Raw genomic sequence first — 23104 nt, forward strand, 5'->3', positions numbered from 1 at the left:
CACCATCATACCACAAAAGGGCCCCAGCTGAAACTAAGAAAAATTGGCGAAACAACCAAGGGTGCAGTTTTCCTGATGAACAGGATACCAGCACAAGGGGGAGGGAGACCAACACAGAGAAAAATCAACACCTACCAAATCAGAGAGCCAGAGCCCCAGAGGCCCCTAACACTTCATCATTTTTACTTTTAAATTTGGAATGTATCATTTTACTTTGGGACAATTTTTATTTTATCAAATTAAAGTTTTATCTAAAAGTACCTTTCTTTTTTCCATAAACTATGTTTACCAAATACAAATTTCTTTTATGTTAACAGAGGCTTTAACAATCTTTACCTTTCATAAAGAATTTTCTTCTGAATGCTGGTTTCTAGAGAATAGAATGGAAAGAGAGTACAAGGAGAATGTAGTAGGAGAAAGAGGCAAGGTCAAAGAAGGGCAGATGAGAGCATGGGACTGATAAAAATTAGGTTTCTTAGAATTCATCTTTAGTTCTAACACAATCTCTAAAACTTCTTATTATTTTAGCATCCTTTCTACAATTTTGACAGTTTCTTAAACACTTATTAATTTCATATTAATTATTAATCTTATCATTTTTACTCCTTAATGATTGAAAATTCACATTAAATTAACTTTAGTGGAAATAGATTGTTTTTAGCATGCCATGCTTGGGTACTTATGGAAAACATAGCTCTGACCTCAAAGAGAATAAGTTCATTCTGAGACAAATATTAGTGAGCATGTCCCAGAACCATGAATTCAGGTTTCTTAAAATAAAATAACAGGTTCCAAGGTAGAAAAGATTACATGAATATTTTACATTTGCACAACCAAAGGAAAGCTTAAGTCAAGGCATTTTCCAAATGCCCTAGTGAAAACAATGTATTTGACATTATGCATATTATATGATACTATATTTTAAAGGAATATAATCTTTTTCACATAGGAACATCACTAATAGAAATATACCTTTTGGAACTGTGTGGAGCTAGAAAACAATATTATGAAGATGTAATTTCTTAACTGCTTTTATGATTTCTGGGGCTTCTTTCTAATTTGATTAGACCTAAATTTACTAAGGCTTTTCTTTATAGTGGTACAGAAAGCATTGATAATCTGCACTGTGAAGTGTTTAAAGAGATCAGCAGAATAAATACATTTAGTATTTCTTCTTCAGCACTGTAAAAGGCAAGAAATTTAGTGACTGTATATGTGATACTTTGGAGTATTTCTGGGAATCTAAGAAGTATAATGATGTTGGCTGGTTGCTCCTGGCATCCTTGAATAAGCAATAAATGAAAAGAGTGAGCTCAGAGATTCAATTTCCCAGCTCCAGATGTGCACAAACAATCTAAGGGCTTCTAAGTGTGCCCTGAAGGGGAATCTTCTCTCCTGCAGCCATAGTTCTGAAGTTTCCAAATAACAAACACAAGCCCTCATCATGTGATTGGCTAATTTACAGTGTAAGTTTAAGTGTCAGCTTGAAAGTCCATCTGCCATTAAAATGAAGACACTGATTGGACAGTGGGCTCCTATACCCTAAGAAGGAGACAAGTGGAAAAAATCCTGATGAGCTGGGAACAGACACTGAACCCCTAAATTCTCAACATTTTGCTTTGTTAGGAGAATTGGCCTCTCCAACCTCAATGGCAGCTGAATTCCCAATCCACCCCTTATAGGGTTTGCCTATCTACTTCTGGATGAGGAGTCTGGGCCTGTATTTTCTATGAAACAGTAGAGAGTATCCCTGTGGCAGTTACAAACAAAGCAAGACAATGCTGAGGCCCCTCAAGCCCATCCTCACCATTGGCTTTGGCTTCCTAGATGTAATAGATGCTAAGTTTCCTCCCACTCCAGGATACAGACGTCTCTGTTAAACTATTCTGCCTCCAATTGTGTAAGTCAGTCTCATAAATTCTCTAATAAGTAATAAGTACATATCTACATGTAACCATATATATACATATCTAGCAAAAAACAATATGTTCCCTATTTTGTCACCTGAAGGAAAACTGCTCAATGTATAGTACTTCCAAAAAGTTAATTAGCAATTAAGAAAATAAAATTGATATGAAAAGATAAATATCTAAATTATGTAATGTATAAGTGCTTCCTGATTGTAATGGAATTGGTATTTGTTTATGCATGAGGCTTATTGCATGGACTCCTTTCCTCACTGCAAAATTATCAATTTTTAAGTCTCACGAATCAATTGCTGATGGTTAATGTATTTGTAATGAGATTGACTGGCAAGATACATCAGACCCTGGGGCAACAAGAAACATACTTTCTCTAACTGAAGAAATGAAAGGCTTATAGATGTCTTTGAAAAAGCACAACTTTGATGTGAGAAATTATTTATCATCATCACAGGGCTTGGTGATTTTCATGTTGAGATGCAAATTCTGGAGATAATAAGAATCGTACAACTTCTTTGCAGATAATTTTGTTGTCTCAGACTACTCACTCCCCTTCCTCTCTGGGTGTTTTGTTGTTTTTGCTTTTATTTATTTTTTTAATTTTTTTATTAGTTTTGTATTCAGCAAATACAGTCAGTTTGGTACCATTATGCTCATCCATGACTTACCCCTCCCCTTGACCCCTCCTTGTTGAGGTATATGGGTCATGCATTGTGGAGTTAGTCCACAGTTATGGGTAAGATAAATGTCTGTGCATATTATGACCCAACATGTGGCTCTGACATTCTTTCCAGCCCCTCTTCTGCAAAATTTCCCTGAGCCATGTTGGGTTCATTTTTGGTCTGCTTCAGTGATGAGGTGTTGGGGGCCTCTGGGTCTCTGGTTCTCTGATTTCATAGGAGTTGATTTTTCTCTGTGTTGCTCTCCTTCCCCCTTGTGTTGGTAACCGGTTCACCAGGAAAACAGCACACTTGCTTGTTCCGCCAATTTTTCTTGGTTTCAGCCAGGGCCCTTTTGAGCTATGATGGGGTGGCACTCTCCCTAGGATCTACATCTATCTAAAAAAGAGAAGCAGATTCTCCACAGGAGAGTAAGTTAGCACCAGTATAAATGAGATAATCCTGACTTTTTACCAGAGAATTTAATAGGTGCAGTCCCTCTTGTAGCTCATGATTGATAGTAGCTTGATAATGGAGAGTGGGCTTATGTTTGGATATGGTTCTGACAAGTTTCCCAGCTCCAGCTATGGGTCCCATACCACTGAGGGGATCAGTTAGCCAAATCAAGAACAGTTGGTTCCCCACCATGGCTGTGTGTGACTATTGCACTTGTGTTTGCATCACACCAGGTTATTTGCAGCTAAGTAGGTTATACCATGAGTTGCTTGGACAGATAGTGGTCATTTTCCCCCAGTTGCCCATGTAGCACCTTCTGGCACTAGAAATGCTGACTATCTGGGGGCTGACTCTCTTCCAGCATCCAGCCATGCCGTTCCATTTTACCTGTCTACCACATAAGGTGTCTTCAGCAGTAGGGTTTTACCACTAACCTTTGGTGGGTCATCAAGTACTGTGACAGAAATCTGTCTTTCTTTTAGGAAACCTTGTAGGTCTCTCTGATCAAAAGCTCATTGTGGATGATAGCCCCATGCTGGTAATGGGAGTTACAGGTCAGGTCCCACTAAGAAAAAGAGTAAAAGGATAACTAATGTATAAGAGCTAGAGAGAAGGGGGAGGGGAGAGGAAGGAAGGGAGGGAGAGGGAGGGCAGGAAGCTGTAGAAGATTAAGGTTAGTCTTCATCATACCCTCTCCAGTGCCTTGTGGTTCAGGTGCTTCCTCTAAGGGACTAGTGAAGGTTCAGCCATTTGGTCTGCCTTTTAGGAAATAGACTTTTATGGTACCATTGCTCTTTGTGTCCAGATTTGTGTTTCCCACCACTCCATTGCTTTCCCCTCCCTCCCTACCCATCCACAAGATGCTTTCTGGGTATGTAAGGTATCTTGCGTAGATTCAGGTTAGGTGCTGTAGATGAGTGAGACTATGTGGCACTTTTATTTATAATCTTTGTGAAATCTTTGGCAATATATATCTTTTGAACATGTTTTATATGCTTACTGGAATTTCTTTGTCTAATTCATAGACGCAAACAAAACCCATGAAATTTAATTTAACTTGGGGCTATTGAGTGTTGTCTATTATTGGCCTGTCTTTCCTATATCTGTCATCTACTTATTTATCAGCTATCTCTCTGTTTATCATCTGATATCTTTAATATAGGACTCTGGGGACTTCATCATGTGCCACTGGGATATCCAGCTTTTATCATTAAAAATAGAATGATGAACTTTAAGACTTTCACCAGTTTGCTTAAAATACAAGTCCTATGTAGGAACAGAGTATATGTGTAGACTTTTTAAAGTATGGGCACTATGCCATGTTTATCTGCATGGGTCATTGTTATGGTTTAAAAATAAGCTGTTCCTCAAATGCTCATGCTTTGGGCTAGGAGGTTATGGAACTTTTCAGGAGAGGGGCAGTGGCTCATAAAAGTGGCTCACTAGGGGTGGGACTTTGAAGTAACCATTATAACCTGATTGTCTGCTTGTTGTTCTACCATGACCTGTACTGCTCTGCCAAAGGTTTGCTCTCAGGGAAATCCACATGTCTCCCTGTAATGATGAGCTAAAACCCCTATAAAAGTGTGAGCCAAAATTAACCTGCCATCCCTTATGTTGGTTCTTTCTATCAGGTATTTTGGTCACAGTTATCAAAAGTGCTGAACTTTGCTGATTTAGTTTTATTTTAAAGAAAAAAGTGTGGTAATACTTTGAAATTTAAAAAAAAAATTAGAATTTAAAATAAAATGTAAGTATTATATATTTTCATTCTTTAATATATTTACATGGCAATACATTAAATATTATTTTGCCTCTGTATAAAATTACATCTCCATATGCAAAATTGATTAGTAAGTTATGGAGATTCAGATCAGATTCTGAATGTTGCTATTACTTTGTGAAGAAAATATTATTTTTTTTCTTTTTCAGTTGACTGATATAGTTTATCCATCTGCCAGACCTATCGGGATAACTCCAATGTAATTTAAAATAATATATAAACTTCAATTTTATCTTCCTTTTGTTGTTTTGGCATTGTGGAGTATAAGAAATTCAGGAAACAGTTCTTTGAATTTGCAACATGGTCTTGTGATTTGGAAATGGCCATCAACAGTATGAAGCAGATTTGCTGGATGCCCGCATAGATACCCGATGAAGGTGTAAGGATGAAACACAGGTTGCAGTAGGAAAACAGTGGAGATACTGGGACCACAAGATGGTTGCTAAGGACAGCAGCCAGCCATATGAAGTTTTCCAGGACTGTGAGTAGCCTAGCTAGAAGGGCAGAATTGGAACTCCAAAGTTGCTGCTGGTTGGAATTATTGGACTTGGAGATTTGTCACTGGCTAGAGTTTTTGGACTTGGAGCTACAGAGTTTGATGTTTTCCCTGGTTGTTTTAAATCTTCTATTGGTTGAATTTCTATGCCCAATGTCATCTTTTTCACTGTGAGTATTTATTCTGGGCCATTATGGGTTTTTTTTTGGGGGGGGGATTTTGGTATTATGGCTCAGTTAAAAGTTCTCAGACTATGGGAATGTTTGAACATCATTAAGATTGATAAAAACTATGGAGAATTTTTAAGTTGGACAAAATGGATTGTATTTTATATCATGTATGGTTATCATTTTATGGGGGCCAAGGGTGGAATGTGGTGGCTTGATTTAGGTATCCTCCATAAACTTAGGTATTCTGCATGCTAGGTTCCCAGCTGACGGAGACTTTGGGAACTGATGTCTACTGGAGGCAGTGTAATGTTGGTGTAGGCTTATGAGTATTATAGCCAATTTCCCATTACCAGTGTTTGGCACACATTACTATTCCTGATGTTGTACAGGAGGTGATGTCCAACTTCTGCTCATGCCATCATTTTCCCTTGCCATCGTGGAGCTTACCCTTGAGTTTGTAAGCCAAAATAAACCTTTTTTTTTCCCCACAAGCTGCTTTTGATGGTGATTTCTGCAAGCAATGCAAACCTGTCTGAAACAGCAGACCTTAATAGAGAATGATCAGTTACACATTATTTTATTTATTTATTTACATATTTATTATTTTTTTATTTTTGAGGTAGGGTCATGCTCTAGCCCAAGCTGACCTGGAATTCACTATGCAGTCTCAGGATGGCCTCAAACTCAGTGATCATCCTACCTCTGCTCCCAAGTGCTAAGATTAAAGGTGTACACTAGGACTTCTGGCCAAGATGGCGACCACCTAGCTGCAGTGCAGATACCGAGGATAGAAAGGCAAGAAATTAAGGGTTATCAGGATCTTCTTGCCAGTGGGAGGGCACAGAGTGTGGAAAATCAGGGAAGCACGCATCCCCCCTTGGATGGGTAGTCTACCCCCACACATACAGCCGCCTTGTGCACCATACCCCGCACCCGGTGCAATGCGGCTGAGCTCCGATCGCTCACCCGCCAGCCCATCGTGCACCCGCCAGCCTGCTGAGCTGACGCGGCGACCTCCACCTTTGTGCTCTGATCAAGTGCGTTGCCCAGCCATGCTGTGCTCAGTTCGCACACCCGCGGGGGCCACCTCTGCCATTATTAGGTGGCTGCCAGACCCCCTGCAGCTGTGCTCCAATCACTTGCCTGCTGGCAAGCCTCTGCTGTGTTCTGATCCCCTACCCACATCAGCTGCCTCTGCACTACAATTGCATGTGCAGCGAGCCCAGTCCCAAAGCAAGGGCCACACAAGTCCACAATGAATCACTAGTACCAGCTCAGGTGCCATCCCCTACCTGTCCATTTCCACCCATCCCCCAATCCCCTGAGGCAGAGAGCACAGACTGTTTGCGGATCCCAGTTTTCCCAGCCAGAGTGTGGGCAACTTCAGGGCTTGCTACCTCAATCCCCTTTCAAGGTTGAAGGCAGGCAGCTTTAGTATATTACTGGTTGAGAATTCAGGGAACTTTGGCACCCCTGTCAGGCAATAGATAGGCGGCTTTGGCAAGAGACAGCAAAAACCCAGGCTGCTTGCAACTGCCCCAGGCTGCCTTGGATTCTCATCAAGCTAGAGCCCAGGCTGCTCCACCCACCTACCTGCCCATACACTGACATGGGTAGACCACAGCCCAAAAGAAATAACATGAAAAATAAAATACAAGAAAATCCAGACAGATCACCCAGTCCAACAAGAATTACATCTAACCAAAACATAGAAGAGTGTTTAGGATCAGAACATCAACTGGAAGCTATGAGCAATGCAACCCTGACCAACATACTGCTAGAACTTGCAGGAAAGCTACAAAGGACAGATAATTGTGTGGATGCTACCATCACTAAGCTAGAGCAAGATGATAAAACATTGGAAGGAATTCAAAGAGAGCTAAGAGAGTTGAGGGAGAGTGAAAAAAAAAAGAGTACCTTAAAAATCAGCTGGCCACACTAAATGAAAACATAAAGAAATGCAAGGATGAATTCCAAGAATCATCAAGAAAATCAGAAAATGAGATGAAATGGGAGCTGGACAGAGTGATGGAAGTGATACATAGGAAAGTAGTAGAAAACGCAAACTTAATTGAACAAGTCCAAAATTCGCTAGAGGCTCTCAAGAATAGAGTCAGTGAAGTAGAAGATAGAAACTCTGATCTGGAAGACAGGATGGAAGAAACAGTTCGAGAGTCCAAAAATTTCAGCAAGTTCAAAAGTTCCTGTGAACAGAACATGAGGGAATTGTGGGATACATTTAAACGTACTAATATTAGAATCATTGAAATAACAGAAGGAGAAGAATTTCAGAACAAAGGCATGGAGAACATATTTAACAAAATAATTGGAGATAATTTCCCCTGTCTCTTAAAAGAAAGGCCCATCAAGATACAAGAAGCAAACAGAATTCCTAACCGACTAGACCAAAGGAGAAACTCCCCAACACATATTATAATTAAGACTCTAAACAATGACACCAAAGAGAAAATCCTAAAAGCAGCCAGGGAAAAACAGCACACCACTTTCAAAGGAAACCCCATCAGAATTACTTCAGACTTCTCAATGGAAACCCTGAAATCTAGGAGGGCCTGGAATGATACTCTCCAAACTCTAAGAAACTATGGCTTCCAACCCAAACCACACTCCCGGCAAAAGTCTCCCTTATAATAGATGGTGAAAGGAAAACTTTCCATGACAAAACTCAGCTTTACAATTATATGAACACAAAAACAAACCTACAGAAAGTACTCCAGGAAATTCTCCACAGAGAAGAAACAACCAAACACAAATGCCTACAAGAAGTAGATCACAGCAACCAAACACAGATTAGACAGAAAAAAATTCAAATTCCATGGAAATGCCAACATACCTCTACCACCACAACATGGCAAGGATCAATTCAATTCTCACAGTCATCACCCTAAATATTAATGGCCTTAATTCACCCATCAAGAGGCACAAGCTAACAGGGTGGGTCAAAAAATAAGACCCCTCAATTTGCTGGCTTCAAGAAACCCACCTTACCACTAAAGACAGAAACCTCCTCAGGGTGAAAGGGTGGAAAACAATATTCCAAGCAAATGGGAATAAGAAACAAGCAGGTGTAGATATATTAATATCAGATAAAATTGACTTCAAACCAAAAACAATCAAAAAAGACAAAGAAGGCCACTTCCTACTTATAAAGGGAACAATCCATCAAGAGGAAATTACAATCATAAATCTGTATGCACCAAACACAGGGGCACCACAGTTCATAAAACAAAACCTACTTGACAATAAAAAAGAAATATCCACCAACACCATCATAGCTGGGGACTTCAACACACCATTATCAGTAATAGACAGATCATCCAAACAGAAACTCAACAGGGAAGTAAGAGAGCTCAACAAAACCATATAGCACTTAGACCTAACAAACATCTACAGAACTTTCCATCCCAAATACACAGACTACATATTCTTCTCAGCAGCCCATTGAACATTCTCTAAAATAGACCATATATACTGGGTCTCAAAGATTGCCTCCAAATATTTAGGAAAATCAACATAATTCCCTGCATGATATCACACCATAATGCTATATTCCTACAAATCAGCAACCAAAAAACCAACAAGAACCCCAATGGCAACTGGAAACTGAATAGCACACTCTTAAACAATAAATGGATAGTAGATGAAATAAAAATTGCAAAATTCCTGGAACTGAATGACAATGAGAACACATCATACCAAAACTTATGGGACACAATGAAGGCAGTCCTCAGGGGAAAATTTATAGCACTCAAAGCCTTCATAAAAAGACAGAAAGATCCCAAATCAATAGCCTAACCATCCAACTAAAGACATTGGAAAAACAAGCAAAATCCAACCCAAAGAGCTCCAGAAGGAAGGAAATAATTAAAATCAGAGCAGAAATTAATGAATTGAAAACCAAGGAAACAATTAAGGCAATTGACAAAACAATTAGCTGGCACTTTGAAAAAATAAACAAGATTGGACTTCCGGTTAAGATGGCGGCGTAGGTACCACACCAAAGCAGCCTAGGGGGGAAAAAAGACAAAAAAAAAAAACTCAGCAAAATACACACTTTTCTAAAAAGTGAGGTGTATAGGAAATTGAAGAGGCAGCAGAGAAGGAGAAGAGTTCCAGAGCATCCAGAGCCTGCACAGGCGGGAAAAGAGGCTCCGGCAGCTCGGCCAACTGCCATGGCCGCTGCGCACCAGAAAGCCGCCAGGCTCGGCTCCAGCCAAAGGAAAAGCCAGGTGTGGGAGGTTTCCCTCACACTGTGCTCTCCACAACTCGGGAAACGTGAGGGGAGAGCGGCAGCGAGCAACGGAGGAGCAGACCACGAGGTAGAAGAACGCTTGGAGCAGCGAGAACCAGAGCAGCTGCGGCTCCCTCCCCTCCCCCACCGCCTGAGCCCAGCTCCGGCGAACAGAGCAGCATTCAGGGACCCGGCCACGCCAACTTGGGCTGACAGCGGGACCCAAGCAGGAGCAGAGTTCGGCAGCAACATCAGCGGCTCCAGGACCGGTCACAGCGGCCCCACCAGCAGCAGACCCAGGAGTGGCAGCAGCGGCAGATTCAGCAGCAGCAGCTTCAGGGGGGGCAGTGGTAGTGGACACAGCAGCAGCAGCTTCAGCAGCAGTGGTGGCTCCAGCAGTGGCAGCTAAAGCAGCAGCAGAAGCAGCAGCAGCGGCTCGGTTTGCCCCGTAGGAAAAGCAAGTGCCCAGCTCCAGAAATCAGAACAGCAGCCCGACGACCCAGGCAGCAACTTGACTGAGACCAACATCATCCAAGGTAACTGGGATTGCACCAGGGAAGGGTCTCACTTGGTCGCAAGCTGACTTGGATCCCTAAACAGACCAGAAATCTTAACCTCTTTGTTGACAGAGGATCTGGTTGTTATAATAACTACGCTTGCATACATACTCGGGGCTGTTTTTGATTGAATGTGTACAGTCTTTAGTTAAATTTTAGAATCTACCTGTATTTTATTCCACTCAGCCTGCTTGAATACTCCTACAGCAGGGAAACTCAACCCCTAAGAACATCTTTGTAGATACTCTGAGAGTATTAAGAGCCACACCTAACACCTTAAGGTCCTACCCTGAAAATATATAACATCAAATCAATTGATACAGCTAAGAATACACAGCTAGCTAGAAAATACAAGCATTAACTTAATCCAAGATGCAAAAATATATACATTATAACACAAGAAACACTAAAAAGCAACACGATATAAATCCACCTAAAAGAATTAATGCATCAGAAATGTCCTCCAGTGAGAAAGAGTTAGAGGAAATGCCTGAGAAAGAGTTCAAAAGAATGATTATAAATATGTTCAAAGAGGTCAAAGAACACATCAAAACAATCAAAGAAGAAATCAAAGAGGAAATCAAAGGAATCAAAGAAGATGCAGGACACCAATTTAATGAAAAAAAGAAGGCAATACAAGACATAAATAAGGAAATAGAAATAATAAAGAAAAACCAGTCAGAATAACTAGCAATGAAGAACACAGTTAATGAAATAAAAAACTCTGTAGAAAATCTCACCAGTAGGATGGATGAGGGAGAGGACAGAATATCTAAGCTAGAAGACCAGGTGGCAGACCTAATGCAGTCCAACAAAGAGAAAGACAAACTTATAGAAAAGTATGAGTGGGAATTTCAAGATATTCGGGACACTATGAAAAGATCCAATATAAGAATTCAGGGCATTGTAGAAGGAGAAGAACTCCACTCCAGAGGCATAGTAGGCATCTTCAACAAAATCATAGAAGAAAATTTCCCCCAAACTGGGAAAGAGGTGCCAATGCAGATACAGGAAGCCTTTAGAACCCCAGCCAGACAAAACCCACAAAGAACCTCTCCTCGCCATATTATAATCAAACTTCCAAACACATACACCAAAGAAAAAATACTGAAAGCAGTTAGAGAGAAAAATCAAGTTACCTACAAAAGCAAGCCCATCAGGATTACAGCAGATTATTCAACACAAACTTTTAAAGCCAGAAGGGCTTGGAGTGATATATTCTAAATTCTGAAATATAACTATTGTCAACCAAGGTTACATTATCCTGCAAAGTTATCCATTCAAATAGATGGAGAAATAAAGACATTCCATGACAAAAGCAGGTTAAAGGAGTATTTGAAGACAAAACCAGCTCTACAGAAAATACTTGATAGAATCCTCCATGCTCAAGAAAAGGAAAAGCACACATATAAGGAACCTAGAAAAAACAAGCAATACTCAAATGCTAGTTAACAGAAGACAGCGCAGGTAGAACCAGAAACACACACACACACACAAATGGCAAACATAAATACACACCTTTCAATAATATCTCTTAATATCAACGGCCTCAATTCCCCAACGAAAGGACATAGATTTGCAGACTGGGTTAAAAAGCAGGATCCTACAATTTGTTGTCTCCAAGAAACTCACCTTTCTACAAAGGATAGACATTATCTTAGAGTGAAAGGTTGGAAGACGGTGTTTCAAGCAAATGGGCCTAGAAAACAAGCAGGGGTTGCTATCCTAATATCTGACAGGGTAGACTTTACTCCAACGTTAGTCAAGAAAGATAAGGAAGGTCACTTTATATTGATTAAGGGCACACTCCAACAGGAGGACATTACAATCCTAAACATATATGCACCTAACATGGGGGCTCCCAAATTCGTCAAACAAACACTATTAGAACTGAGGTCACAGATAACACCAAACACAGTGGTGGTGTGTGACTTTAACACCCCACTCTCATCAATTGACAGGTCATCCCAGGAAAAAATAAACAGAGAGGCATCTGGACTAAATGAGGTCATAGAAGGAATGGACCTAACAGATATATACAGGACATTTCATCCAAAGGCTGCAGAATATACATTCTTTTCAGCAGCACATGAAACATTCTCTAAAATAGACCATATATTAGGACACAAAGCAAATCTTAACAAATTCAGGAAAATTGAAATAATTCCTTGCATTCTGACTACAATAAAATTAAACTACAAATCAGTAGCAAGAAAGGCTATAGAGCATACACAAAATTATGAAAACTAAACAATACAGTACTAAATGATGAATGGGTCAATGAAGAAATCAAGAAGGAAAATAAAAACTTTATAGAGTCAAACAACATACCAAAATCTCTGAGACAAAATGAAGGCAGTTCTAAGAGGTAAATTTATAGCCTTGAGTGCCTATATTAAGAAATAAGGAAGATCGCAAGTAAACGAACTAAATCATCGCCTTAAAGCCTTGGAAAAAGAAGAACAAGGCAAACCAAAAATCAGTAGACGGGAAGAAATAATAAAGATTAGGAAAGAAATTAATGAAATAGAAACAAAAAGAACAATCCAAAGAATTAATGAAACAAAGAGTTGGTTCTTTGAAAGGATAAACAAGATTGATAAACCCTTAGCAAGTCTGACCAAAAGAAAGAGAGAAGAGACACAAATTAATAAAATCAGAGATGAACAAGGTAACATCACAACAGATTCCAGAGAAATTCAAAAAATCATAGGGACATACTATAAAAGCATATACTCCACAAAGTATGAAAATCTGAAGGAAATGTATGATTTCCTTGATCTATATGACCTACCTAAATTAAATCAAAATGAGTTTAATCACTTAAATAGACCTATAACAAACATGGAGATCCGAAGAGTTATCAATAATCTCCCAACTCAAAAACTCCCAGGCCCGGACGGATTCACTGCTGAATTTTACCAGACTTTTAAGGAAGAGCTAACACCATTGCTTCTTAAGCTTTTCCAGGAAATAGAAAATGAAGGAATTCTACCAAACTCCTTCTATGAAGCCAGCATCACCCTGATACCCAAACCAGGCAAAGATAGAACAAAAAAAAGAAAATTACAGACCAATCTCCCTTATGAACATAGATGCAAAAATTCTCAACAAAATATTGGAAAATAGTATACAAGAGTATATCAAAAAGATCATTCACCCTGACGAAGTAGGCTTTATCCCAGAGATGCAGGGATTGTTCAACATACGCAAATCTATAAATGTAATACATTACATATGCGGGTGGAAGGACAAAAATCACATGATCATCTCATTAGATGCAGAGAAAGCATTTGACAAAATCCAACATCCCTTCATGATAAAAGTCCTACAGAGACTGGGAATAGAAGGAACATATCTCAATATAATAAAGGCTATTTATGACAAGCCTACAGCCAACATATTAGTAAATGGGGAAAAACTGGAAGCTTTTCCACTAAAATCAGGAACAAGACAAGGGTGTCCACTGTCCCCACTTTTATTTAATATAGTTTTGGAAGTCTTATCCATAGCAATAAGGCAAGAGATACACATAAAAGGGATACAAATTGGAAAGGAAGAAATCAAGTTATCATTATTTGCAGATGACATGATTCTATACATAAAGGACCCTATGGACTCTACTAGCAAGCTGTTAGAGCTGATCAAAATCTACGGCAATGTAGCAGAATACAAAATAAATATGCAGAAATCAGTAGCCTTCATATATGCTAACAACAAACACACAGAGGATGAAATCAGAGAATCACTCCCATTCACAATTGCATCAAAAAAAAAAAAATAAATAAAGTACCTTGGAATAAAACTAACTAAGGAAGTAAAGAATCTCTACAATGAAAACTTTAAAAAACTCAAGCGAGAAATTGCAGAGGACACTAGAAAGTGGAGAAACATCCCTTGTTCCTGGATTGGAAAAATCATTATTGCGAAAATAGCAATCTTAACTAAAGCAATCTACACATTTAATGCAATCCCTATCAAAATTCCAAAGGCTTTCTTCATGGAAATAGAAAAAACAATCCAAAAATTCATTTGGAATTACAAAAAACCTCGAATATCTAAAATAATACTGAGCAACAAAAAAGAGGCTGGTGGTATCACCATACCTGATATTAACCTATACTACAGAGCCATAGTAACAAAAACAGCATGGTAATGGCACAAAAACAGACATGTAGATCAGTGGAACAGAATAGAGGAGCCAGATGTAAGCCCAAGTAGCTATAGCCATCTGATATTCAATTAAAATGCCAAAAATACTCATTGGAGAACAGACAGCCTCTTCAGCAAATGGTGTTTTGAAAACTGGATATATATCTACAGAAGGATGAAAATAGATTCTTCTCTCTCACCATGCACAAGAATTAAGTCCAAATGGATTAAAGACATTAACATCAGACCTGACACTCTGAAACTGCTAGAGGAAAAAATAGGGGAAAATCCTTCAACATATTGGTCTTGGCAAAGACTTTCTGAATACAACCCCAATTGCTCAGAAAATAAAACCCCAGATTAACCGCTGGGACCTAATGAAATTACAAAGATTTTGTACCGCAAAGGACACAGTGAAAAAAGCAAAGAAGCAACCTACAGAATGGGAAAAAATCTTCGCCAGCTATATATCTGATAAAGGATAAATATCTAGGATATACAAAGAACTCAAAAAGTTAATTAATAAGGAATCAAACAAGCCAATCAAAAAATGGGCTATGGAGCTAAATAGAGAGTTCTCTAAGGAAGAAATATGAATGGCATATAAGCATCTAAAGAAATATTCTACGTCTCTAGTCATCAGGGAAATGCAGATTAAAACTACTTTGAGATTCCATCTCACTCCTGTCAGATTGGCCACCATCATCAAAACAAATGTTCATAAATGTTGGCGGGGATCTGGAAAAAAAGGAAGCCTTCTTCACTGCTGGTGGTAATGCAATCTGGTCCTGCCATTGTGGAAAGCAGTGTGGAGGTTCCTAAAATAGCTAGAGATTGATCTACCATATGACCCAGCTATAGCACTCCTAGGCATATATCCAAAGGACTCATCTCATTTCCTTAGAAATACATGCTCAACCATGTTTATTGCTGCTAAATTTATAATAGCTGGGAAATGGAACCAGCCTAGATGTCCGTCATCAGATGAGTGGATAATGAAGATGTGGCACATTTATACAATGGAGTTCTACTCAGCGGTAAAGAAAAATGAAATTATGAAATTTGCAGAAAAATGGATGGACCTGGAAAGTATTATACTAAGTGAGGTAACCCAGACCCAGAAAGCCATGTGCCACATGTTCTCTCTCATATGGGGATCCTAGCTACAGATGACTGGGCTTCTGCGTGAGAATGAAAATACTTAGTAGCAGAGGCCAGTAAGTTAAAAATGAGACATAAAGGGTAAAGAAAGGAAGGGAGGAGGATACTTAATAGGTTGATATTGTATATATGTAATTACAATGATTGTAATGGGGAGGTAACATGAGGAGAATGGAATTTCAAATGGGAAAGTGTGGGGGTGGGGAGGGAGGGAATTACCATGGGATATATTTTATAATCATGGAAAATGTTAATAAAAATTAAAAAAAATAATAAACAAGATTGACAAACCTCTGGCCAAATTGACAAAGCAAAAAAAAAAAAAAAAAAAAAGGAGAGACTCCAAATTAACAAAATTCAAAATGAAAAAGGAGAGATCACAACAGACATAAGTGAAATCAGCAGAATCATCAGGACTTATTTCAAAAACCTCTACTCCTCAAAACTGGAAAATGTGGAGGAGATGGATAAATTCCTGGATGAATATCATCTACCATAGCTAAACTCAGAGCAGATTAATCACCTCAATGAACTCATCACACTCATGGAGATTGAAAAAGTAATAAAAAAAAAAAAAAACACCTCCCAAAAAAGAAGAGTCCAGGAACAGATGGATTCCCAGCTGAATTTTATGAAACCTTCATGGAAGAACTCGAACCAATCTTTCTAAAACTGTGCCACACAATTGAAGAACAGGGAAAGCTACCCAACACCTTCTAAGAAGCTAGTATCACCCTAATCCCAAAACCAGGCAGAGATGCCACAAGAAAAGAAAACTACTGCCCTATTTTTCTAATGAACATAGATGCAAAGATCCTCAACAAAATACTCACAAACTGAATCCAACAACACATCAAAAGCATTATCCACCTTGACCAGTGGGACTTATCCTAGGAACACAAGGGTGGTTCAACATATGAAAATCTGTAAATGTAATACACCACATAAACAAGCTAAAACATAAAAACCACATGATCATTTCAATAGATGCAGAAAAGGCCTTTGACAAGATACAACATCACTTCATGATCAAAACATTGGACACAATTGGCATGGCCAGTTCACATCTTAACATAATAAAGCAATATACAAAGCTCCAAAGGCCCAAATCATTCTTAATGAAGAGAGACTGGAGGAATTCCCATTGAGATCAGGAACAAGACAGGGATGTCCTCTCTCACCTCTGCTTTTCAATACAGTTCTGAAAGTCCTAGCCCAATCAGTAAGACAGGAGAAGGAAATAAAAGGGATACAATTTGGAAAGGAAGAAGTTAAGTTAGCTCTATTCGCTGATGACATAATTGTATATGTAAGAGACACGAGAGACTCCATCCCAAAATTCCTGAAGGTGATTAAGTCCTATAGCAAAGTAGCAGGATACAAAATCAATGCACAAAAATCGGTAGCATTTATGTAAGCAAATGACAAAGATACAGAAAGAAATAAAGGACATAGTCCCATTTTCAATAGCAACAAAAAAAAAAGAAAGAAAGAAATACCTTGGAATAACGTTAATCAAGGAAATAAAAGATCTATACAACGAAAATATAAAAATTCTCAAAAAAGAAATTGAGGAGGACTTGAAAAGATGGAAAGACCTCCCATGCTCTTGGATAGGCAAAATTAACATTGTGAAGATGACAATCCTACCAAAGGCAATATATAGATTTAAAGCAATTCCAATTAAAATCCCTACAGTATTATTCACAGACATAGAAAAAATGATGTCAAATTTCATATGGAAAGGCAGAAGGCCTCCCATATCCAAACATATCTTCAACAAAAGAAATACCTCTGGTGGCATCACCATACCTGGTCTAAAGCTATACTACAAAGCCATAGAAATAAAAGCAGCATAGTACTGGCATAAAAACAGGAGTATAGACCAATGGAATAGACTTGAGGACCCGGATTTTGGGTCAACTATAACAACTTGATATTCGACAAAGGCCCGAACAATATACACTGGAAAAATGAGAGCATCTTCAACAAATGGTGCTGAACAAACTGGATAACCACATGCAGGAAACTAAAACTTGATCCACACATTTCACAATGCACTACAATCAAATCCAAATGGATCAAAGACCTCAACATAAGACGAGAAAGTTGAATACTACTGGAAGAAAATTTAGGAAGTACTTTCCATGATATAGGAATGGAAAAAGACTTCCTGAGCAAAACCCCAGTGGCTCAAGTTCTTAAACAGTCACTCAAGCAATGGGGTCATATGAAGCTGAAGAGTTTGTTTACAGACAAGCATCTAATAACAAAAGCCAATAGAATACCCACAGAATGGCAGAAAATATTTCCAGGTTATCCAACTGATAGAGGCCTTATCTCTAGAATTTACAAAGAACTCAAGAGTCTAAACAATAAGAAGACAAATACACCACTCACAAAATGGGGCGCAGAGTTGAACAGGCAATTCACAGAGGAAGATATACAAATGGCAAACACACACTTAAGAAAATGTTCATCATCCCTAATCATCAGAGAAATGCAAATTAAAACAACTATGAGATTGCACCTTACCCCAATAAGGATAGCTAACATCAAAAAACCAAATGAAAATGAATGCTGGCTAGGATGTGGAGAAGCAGGGACACTCATTCACTGTTGGTAGGAATGCAGGATGGTACAACCAATTTGCAAAGCAATATGGAGACTCCTGAGAAAGCTGACTATAGAAATACCAACAGACCCAGTTATACCCTTACTGGGCATCTACCCTAAAACCTTCAAACCACAGGCCAGAGAGATTTGCTCAACCATGTTTGTAGTGGCTCAATTCGTAATAACTAAAAACTGTAATCAATCCAGATGCCCATCATTAGAAGAATGGATAACAAAGATGTTGTATATCTACACAATGGAATTCTATACAGCAGTATGAAAAAAATGACTTAAAGAAATTTGAGGAAAAATGGTTGAACCTGGAACAGATCATTCTCAGCGAACTTATCCAATCACAGAAAACAAATCCACATAGTCTCACTCATCTACAACAACTAACCTGAATCTACCCAAGATACCTTACATACCCAGCAAGCATCTCATGGACTAGACAATAGGATGGATGGGGAGGGCGGGCAGGGCATCGAAGGGCGGGCAGGGCATCGACTGGGGGAAATGACCAATATCTGTCCAAGCAACTCATTGTCTAACCTAATTAGCAACAAATAACCTGATGTGATGCCCACACAAGTTCAACAGTGGCAGACAGCCATGGTGAGGAACCAACTGCTCTTTATTTGGGTAACTGATCCCCTCAGTGGTAGGAGAACCATAGCTGGATCTGGGAAGCAAGTCAGAACCATATCCAAACATAAGCCCACTTTCCAATATCAAGCTACCATCAATCATGGGGTACAAGAGGGCCTACACCTACCAAACTCTATCAAAAAAGTGGTATCTCAATTTTCCGGGTGCTAACTTACTCTCCATTGGAGAATCTGCTTCTCTTTTTCAGATAGATGAAGATCCTAAGGAGAGAGCTGCCCCAACATAACTCAAAAGGGCCCCAAATGAAACTAAGGACAATTGGCGAAACAAGCACGGGTGATGTTTTCCTGTCAACGGGATACCAGCACAAAGGGGAAGGAGACCAGCACAGAGAAAAATCAACTCCTACCAAATCAGAGAGCCAGAGCCTCAGAGGCCTCCAACACCTCAGCACTGAAGCAGACCAAAAATGAACCCAACATGGCTCAGGGAAATTATGCAGGAAGAGGGGGGCGGAAAGTATGTCAGAGTCACATGTTGGGTCATGATTTGCAGAGACATTTATCATACCAATAACTATGAGCTAACTCCACAATGCACGACCCATTTACATCAACAAGGAGGGTCAAATGGGAGGGGTAGATCATAGATGAGCCTAAACAATGGTACCAAACTGCCTGTATTTGCTGAAAACTAATAAATTAACTTTTAAAAAAAAGGTGTACAGTACCATGCCTGGTCTATACTTTTCTCTTTTTAACCCTTTTTTCTTTATTAGTTATACACACACAATACATACATACATACATACATATATATATTTTATATATATATACATATATATAAAATGTATACAGATTAAAGTTGGTCTTCATCATACACTCTCCAGCGTCTTGTGGTTCAGGTGTTCCCTGTAAGGGCCTGGTGAAGGTTCAGCCATTTGGTCTGCTTTTTAGGAAGTAGAATTTCATTGTACCATTGCCATTTAGATCTAGAATTGAGTTTTCATTCCCTTCGATGCCCTTTCTTCCCTCCCCATCCATCCTAGTGTCTAGTCCACGAGATGCTTGCTGGGTATGTAAGGTATCTGGGGTAGATTCATCTTCCCTCCCTCCCTCTCCCTCTTTCTCTCTCTCTCCTCTCTAACTCTTGTATATTAGTTATATTTTTCCTCCTTCCCTTAGTGGGCACTGACCTGTAACACCCAGTACCAGCATGGGGCCATCATCCACAATGGCCTATTTTTTATTGGAAAATCAGAACTGATTTTATTTTATTTTATTTTTTTGATTTTTTTTATTAGATTTCTATTCAGAAAATACAGAAAGTTTGGTACCATTATTAGGCTCATCCATGACCTACCCCCTTCCCATAGGCCCCTCCTTGTTGAGGTATATGGGTCATGCATTGTGGGGTTAGTCCACAGTTATTGGTACAATAAATGTCTGCATATCCTGACTCAACATGTGACTCTAATATTCTTTCCACCCCCTTTTCCACAAAATTTCCCTCATCCATGATGGGATCTTTTTTGGTCTGTTTCAGTGATGAGGTGTTGGGGGCCTCTGAGGCTCTGGCTCTCTGATTTGGTATGTGTTGATTTTTCTCTGTGTTGATCTCATTCCCCCTTTTGCTGGTATCCAGTTCACCAGGAAAACAGCACCCTTGCTTATTTCACCAATTTTTCTTAGTTTCAGCCAGGGTCCTTTTGAGGTATGATCAGGTGGCTCTCTCCATAGGATCTACATTTATCTGAAAAAGAGAAGCAGATTCTCCAATGGAGAGCAAGTTAGCACCAGGGCAAATGAGATAAACCTTACTTTTTTTTTAATAGAGAATTTAAAATGTGTAGGCCCTCTTGTAGCCCATGATTGATGGTAGCTTGATATTGGAAAGAGGACTTATGTTTGGATATGGTTATGACTTGTTTCCCAGCTCCACCTATGGGTTCTGCAACACTGAGGGGTTCAGTTAGCCAAATAAAGAGCAGTTGGTTCCCCACCATGGCTTTGTGCCACTGTTGCTCTTGTGTGGGCATCACAACTGGTTATTTGTAGTTAAGTAGGTTAGACCATGAGTTGCTTGGACAGATATTGGTCATTTCCACCAGTCGCCCATGTAACACCTTCTGGCACTCGACACACTGACTGTCTGGGGACTGACTCTCTCCTGGCTTCCAGCCATGCCATTCCATTTTATGTGTCAGCTGCATATGGTGTCTTCAGCAATAGGGTCTTACCACTAACCTTTGGTGGGTCATCAAGTACTCTGACACAAATCTGTCACAATGAGCTTTTGATCAGAGAAACCTACAAAGTTTCACAATGAGCTTTTGATCAGAGAGACCTATAAGGTTTCCTAAAAGACAGGCAGATTTCTGTCAGAGTATTTGATGACCCACCAAAGGTTAGTGGTAAGACCCACTGCTGAAGACTCCTTATGTGGTTTACTTGTAAAATGAAACAGCATGGCTGGAGGTTGGAAGAGTGTCAGTCCCCAGACAGTCAGTGCATCTAATGCCAGAAGGTGCTACATAGGCAACTGGGGGAAATGACCAATATCTGTCCAAGCAACTCATGGTCTAATGTACTTAGCAGCAAATAACCTGGTGTGATTCCCACACAAGTACAGTAGTGGCACACAGCCATGGTGGGGAAACAGCTGCTTTTGATTTGGCTAACTGATTTCCTCAGTGCTATGGGACACATAGCTGAGGTAGGAAACAAGTCAGAACCATATCCAAACATAAGCCCACTCTCTAGTATCAAGTTCATCATTCATGGGCTACAAGAGGGCCTACACACTTTAAATTCTCTATAAAAAAAGTAAGGGTTATCTCATTTGTCCTGGTGCTAACCTACTGTCCGTTGGAGAATCTGCTTCTCTTTTTTCAGATAGATGTAGATCCTAAGGAAAGAGCCACCCCATCATACCTCAAAAGGGCCCCGGCTGAAACTAAGAAAAATTAGCGAAACAATCAAGAGTACTGTTTCCTGATGAACCAGATATCAACACAAGGGGGAAGGAGATCAACATAGAGAAAAATCAACTCCTACCAAATCGGAGAGCCAGTTCCCCAGAGGCCCCCAACACCTCATCACTGAAGCAGACCAAACATGAACCCAACATGGCTCAGGGAAATTTTGCTTAAGACTGGATGGAAAGAATGTCAGAGCCATATGTTGGGTCATGATATGCAGTGACATTTATCTTACCCATAACTGTGTGCTAACTCTACAATGCATGATCCATATACCTCAACAACAAGGAGCCAATGGGGAGGGAGTAGGTCATGGATGAGCCTAATAATGTTACCAATCTGACTGTATTTACTGAATACAAAACCATTTAATAAAAAAAAAAGTGTATATACAGCCATGATGGTAGCATCATTAGCCTTCTCCATGTTGTCCCCCATCTTCCAGAGTATGGGAGTTACATTGTGGTGGTTGTCTTGAGCTATGGGGGAGAAGCAATGTCTCTGTGCATAATGTTCCAACTTATGGCACTGAAAATCTTTCTGCCCCCTCTTCCATGACTTTCCGTGAGCCATGTTGGGTTCATTTTAGGTCTATTTCAGTGATGGCAAGTCTTGGGAGTCTCTGTGACTCTGGATATCTGATTTGGTAGGATCTGAGTGTTCTTTGTGTTTATCTGCTTTACCTTTGTGCTGGTACCAGGTTCACCAATAAAGCATCACTTGCTCATTACGGTACTAACTCTATGGCTTCAGCTGATGTCAGGTTGATTTCTGCTGAGTAGCTTAGACCACGAGTTGTTTAGACAGATATTGGTAATTTACCCCAGTCTCTGATGTAACACCTGACACTAGACAAGCTAACTGTCTGGGGATTGACTCTCTTCCAGTTTCCAGCCAGGTCACTCCATGTTCCTTCCCAACAGCATATGGTGTCTTTGGCAGTAGGGTCTTACCATTAAGCTTTGGTGGGCCATCAAGTATTCTGACAAAATTCTGACTTCTTTTGGGAAACCATGTAGGTCTCTCTGATCAACAGCTCATTGTAGATGCTACCCACATGCTGGTACTGGGAGTTACAGGTCAATGACAAGGGAGAAGAAGGAAGGAAAATATATGTAATATAAAATAGAAAGAGAGAGAGAGAGAGAAAATAGGAGAAGATTGAGGATAGTCTTTATCATACCCTCTTCAGGCCTGTGATGGTTTGATTCAGGTGTCCCCCATAAACTTAGGTGTTCTGAATGCTAGGTTCCCAGCTGATGAAGATTTGGGAATTAACGCCTCCTGGAGGGAG

Source organism: Jaculus jaculus, chromosome 12 (genome assembly GCF_020740685.1).
Source record: "Jaculus jaculus isolate mJacJac1 chromosome 12, mJacJac1.mat.Y.cur, whole genome shotgun sequence".
Lineage (NCBI taxonomy): Eukaryota > Metazoa > Chordata > Mammalia > Rodentia > Dipodidae > Jaculus > Jaculus jaculus.